At 38.3% G+C, this 13,424-nt stretch overlaps 1 protein-coding gene and 1 pseudogene across 19 annotated transcripts in view; one reads left to right on the forward strand and one right to left on the reverse strand.

The window, feature by feature from the left end:
• Positions 1-13,424, forward strand: part of LOC100398456 (uncharacterized) — a 149,780-nt gene that overhangs the window by 129,987 nt on the left and 6,369 nt on the right. The window lies entirely within an intron of this gene.
• On the reverse strand, positions 7,995-8,087 carry LOC118146584 (small nucleolar RNA SNORA40; annotated as a pseudogene).

Raw genomic sequence — 13,424 nt, forward strand, 5'->3', positions numbered from 1 at the left:
GCTGAGCTCCCAAATCTGATAATCACAAATGCTCCAAAATCTGAAACTGAGTGCCAGCATGCTCAACGGAAATGCTTGTTGGAACATTTCAGATTTTAGATTTCTGGATTTGGGAACCTCAACCAGTAAGTATAATGTAAATATTCAAAAATTTGGAAAAAATCTGAAATCAGAAACACTTTTGATGCCAAGCATTTCAGTTAGGGGATACTCGACCTGTTATTGTTACTTTATATCACGTGATGTCTTTTTTTTTTTTTTTTTAATTTAAGTTCTGGGATACATTTGCAGATGTCCAGGTTTGTTACATAGGTAGGTATATGTGTGCCATGGTGGTTTGCTGCACCTATTGATTTATCCTCTTAAGTTCCCTCTCCTTGCCCCCAGCACCCAAACAGGCCCCAGTATGTGGTGTTCCCCACCCTGTGTTCATATGTTGATGTCTTTAAAAGAAGCTGAAAGAAAGTATCTATTTGTAGAGTTTGTTATGCTAACCTTATTCATCATTTCTTCTTCAATACATTTGTTTGTGTGGATTCAGAGTTACCATCTAGTGTAATTTCCTTAGTCCAGTACAGATTTGTTCTTTTTTTCCCCCTGAGATGGAGTCTTGCTTTGGCGTCCAGCCTGGGATGTAGTGGCAAGATCTCGGCTCGCTGTAACCTCTGTCTCCTGGGTTCAAGAGATTCTCCTGGCTCAGCCTCCTAAGTAGCGGTGATTACAGGCATGCACCACCACACCTAGCTAAATTTTATTTTCACACAAAAATAGCTAGGGACGGGGTTTCACCTTGTTAGCTAGGCTGGTCTCGAACTCCTGACCTCAGGCCATCTACCCGCCATGGCCTCCCAAAGTGCTGGGATCACAGGCGTGAGCCACCACACCAGCCCCTCTGTCTTTTTTTTCTTTATTCTTATTTTTGCTTTATTATTTGTTTTCTTGTTTATCAGTGTATTTATTGTTTTTGAAACAGGGTCTCTCTTGAGTCATCAAGGCTGGAGTGCAGTGCTTGGATCACAGCTCATTGCAACCTCAACTTCCTGGGCTCAAGCGATATTCCCAGCTCGGTCTTCTGAGTAGCTGAGAATATAGGTGTGTGCCACCCTGCCTGGCTAATTAAAACCTTTTTTTTTCTCTACAGAGTTCTCGCTCTGTCGCCAGGCTGGAGTGCAGTAGTGCCATCTTGGATCACTGCAACCTCTGCTCCTGAGTTCAAGTGATTCTCCTGTCTCAGCTTCCTGAGTAGCTGAGATTACAGGCATGTGCCACCATGCCCAGCTAATTTTTGTATTTTTAGTAGAGACAGTGTTTCACCATGTTGGCCAGGCTGGTCTCAAACTCCTAAACTCGATATCTTCCCACCTTGGTCTCCCAGAGTGCTGGGATTACAGGCATGAGCCACTGTGCCCAGCCTAAAAAGAAAATATTTTTTTTAGAGATGGGGTCTCACTATATTGCCTAGGCTGATCTCAAACTCCTGGGCTTAAGTGACTCTCCTGCTTCAGCCTTCCAAAGTGTTGGGATTACCGGCATGAGCCACTGTGCCTGGCTTGCCTTATTCGTAAATATATTACATTTCTATATGTTATAGGCTCAAGAATACAATAAACATATTGATTTATACATTTGCTTATTAAATTATGTAGGAAAAGAAAGGAGAAGAAATGTGCCTTCTTTACTCTCGTGTCATTGCCTTTACAATGATTGTGGATTTGAAGTAATATTTGGAATCACTTGTTTTCACCCCAAAGAACTTATTTTATTTCTTTTATGGTTAATCTAGCAATGGATTCTCAAGGGTTTTTTTTTTGTTTCTATTTTTTTTCTAAATTTGAGGATTTTAAACTTTTATCCTTTGTTTTGCAAAATTGTTCTGCTATTGTAGGTGACAAATTATTCAAAAAATTTTTTTTCCAGTACACTGAGTATGTCATCCTGCCTTTTTCTGGCCTTTACTGTCTCTGATGAGAAGTCATACCTTAAGACATTACCTTGAATGTGAGGAGTTATATTTTTTTTAATGCTTTCAAGAATTTCTCTTTGTCAACAGATTAGAAATTTTTGGACTTTTTTTTTTAATGGAACACTTCACAAATTTGCATGTAATTCTTGCATAGGGGCTGTGCCAATATTCTTGGTATTGTTCTAGTTTTAGTATATATGTTGTAAAGTGACCTTAGCTAATCATTTGTTTGAATATTTTTTTCTGCTACTTGATATTCCTCCACTCCTTCTGGTACTTCTGTTTTGAATATAGTGGTGTAGTTAATGGTGTTCCTCATTTCTATAGGCTTTCTTCATTTTTCATAATTCTTATTTCTGTCTGTTTTTTAGATTACTTAATCTCTCCTGATCCATCTTCAAGTTTACTGATTTGTTTGCCAGCTATAATCTTTATTTTTTAAAATTTTTTTTGAGAAGGAGTTTTGCTCTTATTGCACAGGCTGGAGTGCAATGACATGATCTTGGCTCACTGCAACCTCCCAGGTTTGAGGGATTCTCCTGCCTCAGTTTCCCAAGTAGCTGGGATTACAGGTACACGCCACCACACCTGGCTTTATTTTTATTTTTATTTTTAGTAGAGATGGAGTGTCACCATGTTGGTCAGGTTGGTCTCAAACTCCTAATCTCAGTTGATCTGCCCACCTCGGCCTCTCAAAGTGCTGGGATTACAGGCATGAGCCCAATCTTTTGAGTCATTCTAGTGAGTTTTCCATTGCAGTTATAATTTTTGAATCCAGAATTTTCACTGTATTCTTTTCTGTCTTATTATTTTTCTGTTTGATTAAACATCATCGTACCTCCCTTTTCTTCTTTAAATAGTGTTTCCTTTTGAACATATTTATTTTTATTTTTATTTTGAGACAGAGTCTCACTCTGTCACCCAGGCCGGAGTTCAGAGGCATGATCTTAGCTCACTGCAACCTCCGCCTCCCAGGTTTAAGCCATTCTCTTGCCTTGGCCTCTTAAGTAGTGGGGATTACAAGTGCCTGCCACCATGCCCAGCTAATTTTTGTATTTTAGGTAAAGACAGCATTCACTATGTTGGCCAGGTTGGTCTAGAACTCCTGACCTCAGGTGATCCACCCGCCTGAACCTCCAAAAGTACTGGGATTACAGGCATGAGCCATTGTGCCTGTCCCTGAACATATTTGCTTTGAAATCACTAAGTCTGGTATCTTGGTCTTCTCAAGGGCAGTCGCTGTCACCTGCTGTTTTTCCTGTATATGGGTAATAGTCTCCTCTTTCTTTGTAGACTTGTAATTTTTTTTTGAGGCGGAGTTTCGCTCTTGTTACCCAGGCTGGAGTGCAATGGCGCGATCTCGGCTCACCGCAACCTCCGCCTCCTGGGTTCAGGCAATTCTCCTGCCTCAGCCTCCGAAGTAGCTGGGATTACAGGCACGCACCACCGTGCCCAGCTAATTTTTTGTATTTTTAGTAGAGACAGGGTTTCACCATGTTGACCAGGATGGTCTCGATCTCTCGACCTCGTGATCCACCCGTCTTGGCCTCCCAAAGTGCTGGGATTACAGGCTTGAGCCACCGCGCCCGGCCGACTTGTAATTTTTTTTGTTGAAGAATAGACACTTTTAGAGAATACTTTGTGCTTTCTCTAGATACTGGTTCCTGTGATTTCTCTAGATATTGGTTCCTCTATTTTCTCTACGGCTTGTTGTTTCTTACTTATTTAGGTGACTTGACTAGACTATTTGAGTGAAGCTTTTTCAACCACATTGTGTTCTCACTGATGTTGCTTGTCAGAGGGCTCTGCCTCAGAAATGTACACTGTCTTTAGGATGGCAGTGGTTTTAACAGTGCTCTCTTTGAGTGTGTCCTTCTGTGATTGCTGTGTTAGCCTGTCTGCCTCTGTTGGTGTTGCACTTTGCAGATAGCCGCTACTGATTGCTGATGTCTTGCTCTATTGTTTTCAGTACTGTCCTGGACCATATGTTGCTCTTAGTTTGTCTTGTTAAATTTGGGTTCCTTCTAGAGGCTCATCTTTGAGGCTTTGAGTTTGCTTTTTATGTTGCTATTCTGAAAGTCACCTCCTAGAAAACATAAATTTAAAAATCATTACTGTAGATCATCTGTGTACGTATTTTTATGAATGTTTCTGGTAGATAGGAACAAATCTAATTGACCTGGATATCTCTTCTTCGCCATCTCTTTCCCTGGCTTTCTCCAGTAAACTTTCAGTTGGTCTCTGGTTTAGCTTGTGGCTGTCATGGAACTGCCACCCTCTTCTTAATTGGTTTTCATTGAAATTCCATTCTTTTTGAGGTTACACTCACCTATACTGTGTTCTGAACAAAGTGAGTTTTCTGGAGGAGAGGTTTGGAGCTCTCTGTCCTTACAGCTGGCCTCTGGCCCTGGGTGAGAGTCCTGCTCCATTATTCTGGATCTGGGGGCTAAAGCAGTGTCTTGGTTTTATTTGGGTGGGTTACACTGTACTTTATGATCGGGGATCTGTGTTGCGGCAGTAGTCTGTGGTCTTCTTGGTTTCTTTTGGAATCTATTCTCAATGGCCTAGGTGGGCATTGTGCTCAGACTGCCATGATGGGGCTGGATCTTTTAATTGGGGTAGTGGAGGAAGCTAGCTCAAGGCCTTTTGGCTGTTCTTTCCTAGAACCTGAAGCTGTGGGGGTTGAGAAGTGCTGGTTGCTTGCAGGAGATAGATGCACACACAGAGAGGTCTGGAGATCCATAAAGGGGCCTCCATGAATGTTCAGCAAAGTACTAATCAGCTGATGTATATGAGGAAAGAACTTTTGAAAAGAATCAGAAGAAACAGTACACAGTACTCGCATAGGGCCTGGAAAAAGACTGATCCTGCCAGAGTGGAAGAACTCATAATTTAGAGTATTGGGTAGAGTGATCAGAAAGGTCTTTTCCAGTGGTGAGGAATAATGTGTCTCAGACTGAGTACTGCAAGACCTGAAAGTGTTACATTGTTTCCAAGTGACTTAAGTGCATCCTAGAACAAAGCACAAAAATACTTACAGGAAGCCGAAAGTATCCAACATCCAGCCCAGTAAAACTCCCAGTCTTCCATCCATTGAAAGATTACCAGACCTACAGACATATCAAAAGCATGAGCTTTCTCAGAGACTAACCAGGAAATTGAAATGGACTCAGAATTGCCATAGATATTAGAATTAACTGAGAAGTTGAGGGAAAACAGTATTATAATTGGGTTCTGTATGTTCTAAAACTTAAGTAGAGAAGTGGAAGAATTTTTTAAAATCCTAAATCAAAATTCAGTATAACAGAAAAGATAGAAATCAGATTTCTAGAAATGAAAATGATAATGCTTGAGATGAAAAATACATGGCCAGCCATTGGTGTCTCACACCTGTAATTCTAGCACTTTGGGAGGCCAAGGCAAGTGGATCTCCTGACCTCAGGAGTTTGAAACCAGCTTGGGCAACATGGGGAAGCCTTGTCTGTACCAAAAATATGACAACAAAAAAATTAGCTGGGTTGGTGGTACATGCCTGTGGCCCTAGCTACTTGGGAGGCTGAGGTGGGAGGATCGCTTGAACCTGGGAGGCAGAGGTTTCAGTGAGCCAAGATTGTGCCACTGCACTCCAGCCTGGGTGACAGAATGAGACCCTATCTCTAAAAAAAGAAAAGAAAAAAAGAATAACACATAGGGTAAGAACTAAGGGCAGATTAAACAATACAGAAGAAGATTAGTGAACTTAAACATGTAGTAATAGAAACCAAGTAAATGAAACAGAAAAAGCGTATTTAAAAAACAGGCTGGGTGTGGTGACTCACATCTGTAATCCCAGCACTTTGGGAGGCTGAAGTGGGTGGATCACAAAGTCAAGATATCGAGACCATCCTGGCCAACATGGTGAAACCCCATCTCTACTAAAAATACAAAAACTAGCTGGGCATGGGTGGCGCTCGCCTGTAGTCTCAGCTACTTGGGAGGCTACAGCAGGAGAATTGCTTGAATCTGGGAGGCAGAGGTTGCAGTGACCTGAGATCGCGCCACTGCACTCAAGCCTGGGTGACAGAGCTAGACTCTGTCTCAAAAAAAAAAAAAAAAAGAAAAAGAAAAATAAGCCTCTGTGAGCTTTAGGAGAACTTCAGGTAGGCTAACACACATGGAATTGGAGTCTTTGAAGGAAAGTGGGAAAGGAACAGAGAATAGTATTTTGAGGATGATGAAAACATTTCCTTAAATGAGGCAACAAAGAAGATAATAGAATATTATTTTTAGTTTTAAAAGCAAAAAAACTCAATGTACAGTTGTATGCTCAGTATAATAGCAGTAAGAAACAATGAATAAATAAGGACATTTCAGATAAACAAAGCTGAAAGATTTCCTCTCCAGCAGACCTGCACCACAAGAGGTGTTCTGATGTCTAATGGAAATCTGTATCTATCCAGGGGCATGAAGAACAGAAAATGTTGACTATTTGGATATGTATACAGATATTTTTCTTTATTTAAATCTCTAAGAAGGATATTGACTTTATACAAAAATAACATCAAATATATTATGGGGTTTATAACATATATTTAAAGTATCTGACAATCAGCCTAAAAAGGCTATGAAAAAGAAGTAATGTATATACTATTTAAAGTTTCATATATGTACTATTACTGAAAAGTACACTGATTAAAGCTTTTTTTTTTTTTTTGAGACAGAGTCTGTTACTCTGTTGCTCAGGCTGGAGTGCAGTGGAGTGATCTTGGCTCACTGCACCCTCCATCTCCTGGGTTCAAGTGATTCTCCTGCCTCAGCCTCCCGAGTAGCTGGGATTACAGGCATATGCCACCACGCCCGGCTAATTTTTTTGTATATATACATATATATATATATTTTTTTTTTGAGACGGAGCTTCGCTCTTGTTGCCGAGGCTGGAGTGCAATGGCGCGATCTCAGCTCACCGCAACCTCTGCCTCCTGGGTTCAGGCAATTCTCCTGCCTCAGCCTCCTGAGTAGCTGGGATTACAGGCACGCACCACCATGCCCAGCTAATTTTTTGTATTTTTAGTAGAGACAGGGTTTCACCATGTTGACCAGGAGGGTCTCGATCTCTTGACCTCGTGATCCACCTGCCTCGGCCTCCCAAAGTGCTGGGATTACAGGCGTGAGCCACTGCGCCCGGCGTATATAGTTTTTTTTTTAGTAGAGACCGGGTTTCACCATGTTTACCTTGTGATCTGCCCACCTCACCCTTTCAAAATGTTGGGATTGCAGGCACAAGCCACTGTGCCCAGCCTAGTTAAAGCTTCTATAAACATCACAGAAAATATAAATGGTCTAAAACACCCCATTTAAAGGCAGAGATTTCTGGATAAGATAAAATGGTAAGATCCAATCATGCTGCCTATAAAGGAAACATGTTACATTCAAAGATAAATAGATAAACATAAAAAGAATGGGAAAAGATATAGAATGATACAGTTATTCATAAGGCTCCAGTGCTGTGATAGTCAGATGAAGTTAGCTTTCAGAGTCAAGAATACCAGTGATAAAGATTTTTTCATATTGATAGACATCAATTTTTCAAGAGGATTTAAAAATCCCAAACTTAGTAACAGATTTATAAAATATTTGAAGCAAAATCTGTTAGAACTGGAAGGAAAAATAGATCCACAGTTATAATCAGAAGTTTTAGCATTCTTCTAATATTGATAAAACAGGAAATGGAAAAGGAGCAGAGATATAATAGAGTTAACCCTAAATAACTTAATTGACATTTGTAAAATATTCTTATGTACCCTTCTTCCCAAATAAAACTGGAATATACATTTTTTTCAAGGGCAGATGAATGAATATATTAATGGGTAAATCACATTCTTGGTTGTAAAGCAAATCTTAATAAATTTAGAAGGATTGAAGTCATATAGAATAGTTTCTCCCACCATAATGGGTTTAAATTTAGTTAAGTTAAAAATCTACAGAAGTATCTATAAAATCCCTAATAGAAACTGAATATACTTTTTTTTGTTGTTGTTGTTATTTCTTTCACAATATCCCTTCTTATATGTATCAAAACTCATACTGAACAATGAGTTCTGGGTTGCAAAAGAGGATTTATTTTTTGCACCTATCCATAAGAGAAACTGAATATACTTCTACATACCACATGCTTTAAAGAAGAGTTCGAAGGGGAAATTAGAAAGTATTTTGAACTTTGGGTTAATAAGAAGAGAATTAATGGGAAATTTACATATAGCAAATTTAGATATAGAAATTTCAATATAATTTACATATATAAATTTAGATATTAAATACATATGATACTCATTGATTTCGTTGTTTTCTGTTTTGATCCTTACTCCTTTTTTCTACTTACTTTTGGGGTTAATTTGCTTTTTCCAGCTTTTTAAGGGGGAAGCACCTGAGGTCATTGATTCGAGATTTTTGTTTTGTTTTGTTTTTGTTTTTACGGAGTCTCGCTATGTTGCCCAGGCTAGAGTGCAGTGGTGTGATCTCTGCTCACTGCAACCTCTGCCTCCCCGGTTCAAGCAATTCTTCTGCCTCAGCCTCCCGAGTATCTTAGACTACAGGTGCGTGCCACCACGCCCAGGTATTTATTTGTATTTTTAGTAGAGATGGTGTTTCGCCATGTTAGCGAGGCGGGTCTCAAACTCCTAACCTCATGATCAGCCTCCCAAAGTGCTGGGATTACAGGCATGAGCCACCATGCTCAGCCTGAGATCTTTCTTGTGCAACACAAATAGGCATTGTGTATGTTTGTATTGTGTGTGTATATATATCCACCATATATAAATGTATATATATTTCTCATATATGGGATATAATGTATTATGTGTAATATATATTAAATATATAATAGGTAAATCTCACATATATGGAATTTCATATGTGTATGTATTTATGCATATGTATATATCCAGTATACACATGCATGAAGTTTAACTTGTGTTGGATAAGAAGAAAGGTCGAAATCAATGTTCTTACCTACTTCCACTTTGAGAATGTAGAAAATAAGACAAATCCATATAGTAGTAGAAGAAAGGAAATAACAAAAAACAGAGAACAATATAATCTGTAAAAATAGAAAAACAGTTGAGAATATCAGTGAAACCAAAAGTTGGTTCTTTGAGAAGATCAATAAAATGGATAAACTTCTAGGTGGAACAGATTATGAATATCAAACATAAGAATGATGGATCACTGAAGGTTCTATAGATACTATGAAGGAACTGAGGGAATACTGTACCTGTCAGTTATCAATTTGACAATTTTGATGAAATGAACAGTTTCCTTCAAATAAACAACTACTACTACTTACTCCAAAACAAATAGATAACCTTTCCACAAAGAAAACCGTAGATCCCCAGAAGACTTCAGTAGTGACTTCCAGCAAACATTAGTACCAATTCTATACAAACTGTTCCAGAAAATTCAAGAAGAGGGAATACTTCCTAAATCATTATTTGAGTCCAGCATTGCCCTAATAACAAAACCAGACAAAGACATTGCAAAGAAAGAAAGCTATAGACCAGTGCCCTTCATGAACATAAATTTAAAAACTCTAGAGATTGGAAACCAGTGGTATATAACAAGGTTAATACCTCATGACCAAGTGTGGTTAATCCCTGGTGGGCTTTTTCAACATTTGAAAAGCAGTGTAATTCCCTGTGTGCAGGCCAACTTTCTGGCTAGGTGACTTGTACAGTCACATGTTGCTGCACTCTTGTAAGAAGGGACCCTGTACTTGGCTAAATGCCATCTTGAAGTTGCCATTTTGAAGTTCTTCACAGTTTTTATATTTGAACTTGTGATTCATATGTGAAGTCTGATGGACACCGGACTGTGTGTGCAAGTAGACAGGATACTTGAGAGGTAGTGCCCTACTAAGCTAGTCTGTGTAGTATGGCCTGGGAGTGTCCTGGAATTGTGTGTGGGTGGCCAAGGCCATGACCTTTGTCTACATTGGTGGCAGCAGCAGCAAACTCACAAATAGTTGCATCCCAGAGAGGACCCATAGTGTGAGGCCAGCTTGCTTGTCTCTTCCCTGAGCCTGTCTTTTTGACATTTTAGAAAATAGTAATTTTTTGGGCTAAACACTGGGATGGTAACCTCCAGCTTTCAGGCAGTCATCTTGTCAGTAAAGTATTATAAAATAAAATATACTTGTGGACTGTGTTAAGGCAGTCTAGGCAGCTACTAGAATTACTTGGAGTGTAGATTCTCTGGTTTTAAGAACTGCTGCAATATTGCAAAGCAAATATCTACAGGCTTAGAAATAGGAATTTCATTTGATGGAACAGAACATTATTTTTACATGAAATTTTGGATGAATCAAGTGTTAACAAGTCAATTCTAAAAATAGGTTTTTTTTTTTTGCATTTGAAAATATAGCAATGTACTGCATAAACAGATGTTTCCAGTTACGTGCAAATAATGAAACCATTTTTGGTTTCTTGTACAAGATGTAGAAAATATCAGGAAATATTAAGTGCCACTGTATAAATTTACATGTAAAATTGAATTCAGTTTTGTATAAAACTATTCACGAAGAATTAATTTCAGAGAACTACTACTCTAGTCTTTATGTCTGTATATACCAAAACTTGTGTGTGTGTGTGTGTGTGTGTGTATTTTTTTTTTCTGAGACGGAGTCTCGCTCTGTCCCCAGGCTAGAGTGCAGTGGCGCAGTCTTGGCTGACTGCAGACTTTGCCTTCCAGGTTCAAGTGATTCTCCTGCCTCAGCCTCTCGAGTAGCTGGGACTACAGGTGCGCACCACCATGCCCAGCTAATTTTTGTACTTTTAGTAGAGATGGGGTTTCACCATGTTGGCCAGGATGGTCTCGATCTCTTGATCTTGTGACCCGCCTGCCTCAGTTTCCCAAAGTGCTGGGATTACAGATGTGAGCCATGATGCCTGGCCCAACTTGTATATATTTTTATCTTTTATTGTGCAATAATGTATCAGAAATCAGATATTTAGCCCATATTGTCACAATGTATAAAGAACCAAGAGTGGCTGGGCACTGTGGCTCATGCCTGTAGTCCCAGCACTTGGGTGGGGAGGCCAAGGTGGGTGGATCATGAGGTCAGGAGATTGAAACCATCCTGGCCAACAGGGTGAAGTCCCATCTTTACTAAAAATAAAAAAATTAGCCGGGCTTGGTGGCGTGTGTCTATAATCCCAGCTACTTGAGAGGCTGAGGCAGGAGAACTGCTTGAACCTGGGAGGGGGAGGTTAGAGTGAGCCAAGATTGTGTCACTGTCCTCCAGCCTGGTGACAGAGCTAGACTCCATGAAGAGAGAGAGAGAGAGAAAGTGCTCCAGTAATGATTGCATCAGCTGAAAAATCAACCTTCTCAAAATTAAAAATTACTTACCTTGCATTTGCCAAGAATAAATGTTACTTTCAATTATGTTGAAAATGAAGTTGCTAAAAATATAAATTTTGATGACTTAATAAATGAATTTGCGAAGAGTGCCAGAAAATCTTATGATCAATCAAGATATCGTATTAACAAATGATTAGAAATCATTTTATTAAAGTTATTACAACAAAACTTCTTTTGTGATTTATAAATTTGGTGTTACATATTTCTATTATGCCTATTACATTTTATAAGTAATAAAATATTTTTTAAAAAGCATAATTTATTCTACCTTTTACTGTACTTTTTATACATTCTGAGTAACTGACCCCACATTTTTATTTTGCACTGGCCCCATCAATTATATAGTCATCTCTGTCCTGTATTAAAAAGAAACAATAGGAAAAAAGTCAAAGCCATATGACTATTTCAATATATGCAGAGAAAGCATTTGATAAAATTTAGCATCCATTTCTGATTAAAACTCAAATGAAGAATAGAAGATAACTTTCTTTAATCTGATAAAAGTCATCTACAGAAAATGTATAATTACAAGGTCAATTATACAAATGTAAATTCACAAATGACCTTGTAATTATAATGTAATTGTGAAAAATGGAATGATTTCTTTCCAATACCAGGAACATGACACAGATGTGCACTCATAGTTGTTATTGTAAATATATACTACCTAGCATAACCAGGAATGAAAAAACAGGAGACTAGAGTGGAAAAGAAGTAGAAATATCTTTATTTACAAAATATATGATTATCTATGTAGGAAATCTAATGGAGTCTCCTGAGTTACGGGAAAAAGAATGAGTAGAATTATTGAGTGTAGCTAGGTGGTAGGATAAAAATATGTAAAAATGACTTTTACTTCTATATATCAGCAATAATCAATTGGAAACTGAAATTTTAAAAAGTTCAATTTGTAATAGTTTCAAATATATTTTTTTGCAGCTCTGTCTGGCAAATCTACTGCAAAGAGAAATTGAAGTTTCTCTCTTCATTGAGAAAAGCTCAGTATTGAAAAGTCAGAAAGCTCAATATTAACAGGTTTTCCTTTAAAATGACTTATCAATTCAAAATAATATAATTCCATATAGTAATTAGGATTTCTCATAGTAATCGACTATGTAATTCTAAACTTTATGTGGAAATATACATGGGAATAATTAAAACTTTGAAAAATAAAAGCTGAAAGGCTGGGTGTGGTGGCTCACGCCTGTAATCTCAGCACTTTGGGAGGTTGAGGTGGGAGGATCACCTGAGGTCGGGAGTTCGACACCAGCCTGACCAACATGGAGAACTCCCGTCTCTACTAAAAATACAAAAGTAGTTCGGTGTGGTGGTGCGTGCCTATAGTCCCAGCTACTTGGGAGGCTGAGGCAGGAGAATCGCTTGAACCCAGGAGGCAGAGGTTGCAGTGAGCCGAGAGGGTGCCGTTGCACTCTAGCCTGGGCAACAAGAGTGAAACTCTGTCTAAAAATAAAAAATAAAAATAAATAAAAGCTGAGTTGTATGGATAACATAACTTGATTTCAAGACTCATTATCGAAGTAAAAGTTTGCTGAGACTTGGTTTCTTTCCTGAGAGGACTTTTTCTTCAATTTTTAACATCTAGTAGTTTCATTAAGATTTGTTTTAGAGAAAAATGTTGTTGAACAGTTTTCCCAGGTTCATGGTGGTTCCTTTGAATATATGGATTAGGTCTTTTATTTCTGGACAGTTGTCTTAGATTATACTTTAAATATTAGATTTATTTCACTGTTTTTTCTTCTGTAAGGACTGCAATAACATATATACTACATTATACTTTTATTTAGTTAATTGTAGATCATCTTTATCTGATCCAATTTTCTTTTTTCTTACTCTTTTAAAATTGTGGCTACTTCTCTCTTTTCTTGTTTTCATTTTCCTTTACAATGCTGTTTATTCTAGTTTCAGTCAAGTATAGTTTCCTCTTTGGCTTTGTGTTAGTCTACTCAGGCTGCTGTAACGAAGTTCAACAGACTGGATAGTTTAAATAAATTTTCTCACAGTTGTGGAGGCTGGAATTCCAAAGTCAAGGTGCCAGCAGGTTTGATTT

The sequence above is a fragment of the Callithrix jacchus genome, chromosome 12, assembly GCF_049354715.1.
Source record: "Callithrix jacchus isolate 240 chromosome 12, calJac240_pri, whole genome shotgun sequence".
Taxonomy (NCBI): Eukaryota; Metazoa; Chordata; class Mammalia; order Primates; family Cebidae; genus Callithrix; species Callithrix jacchus.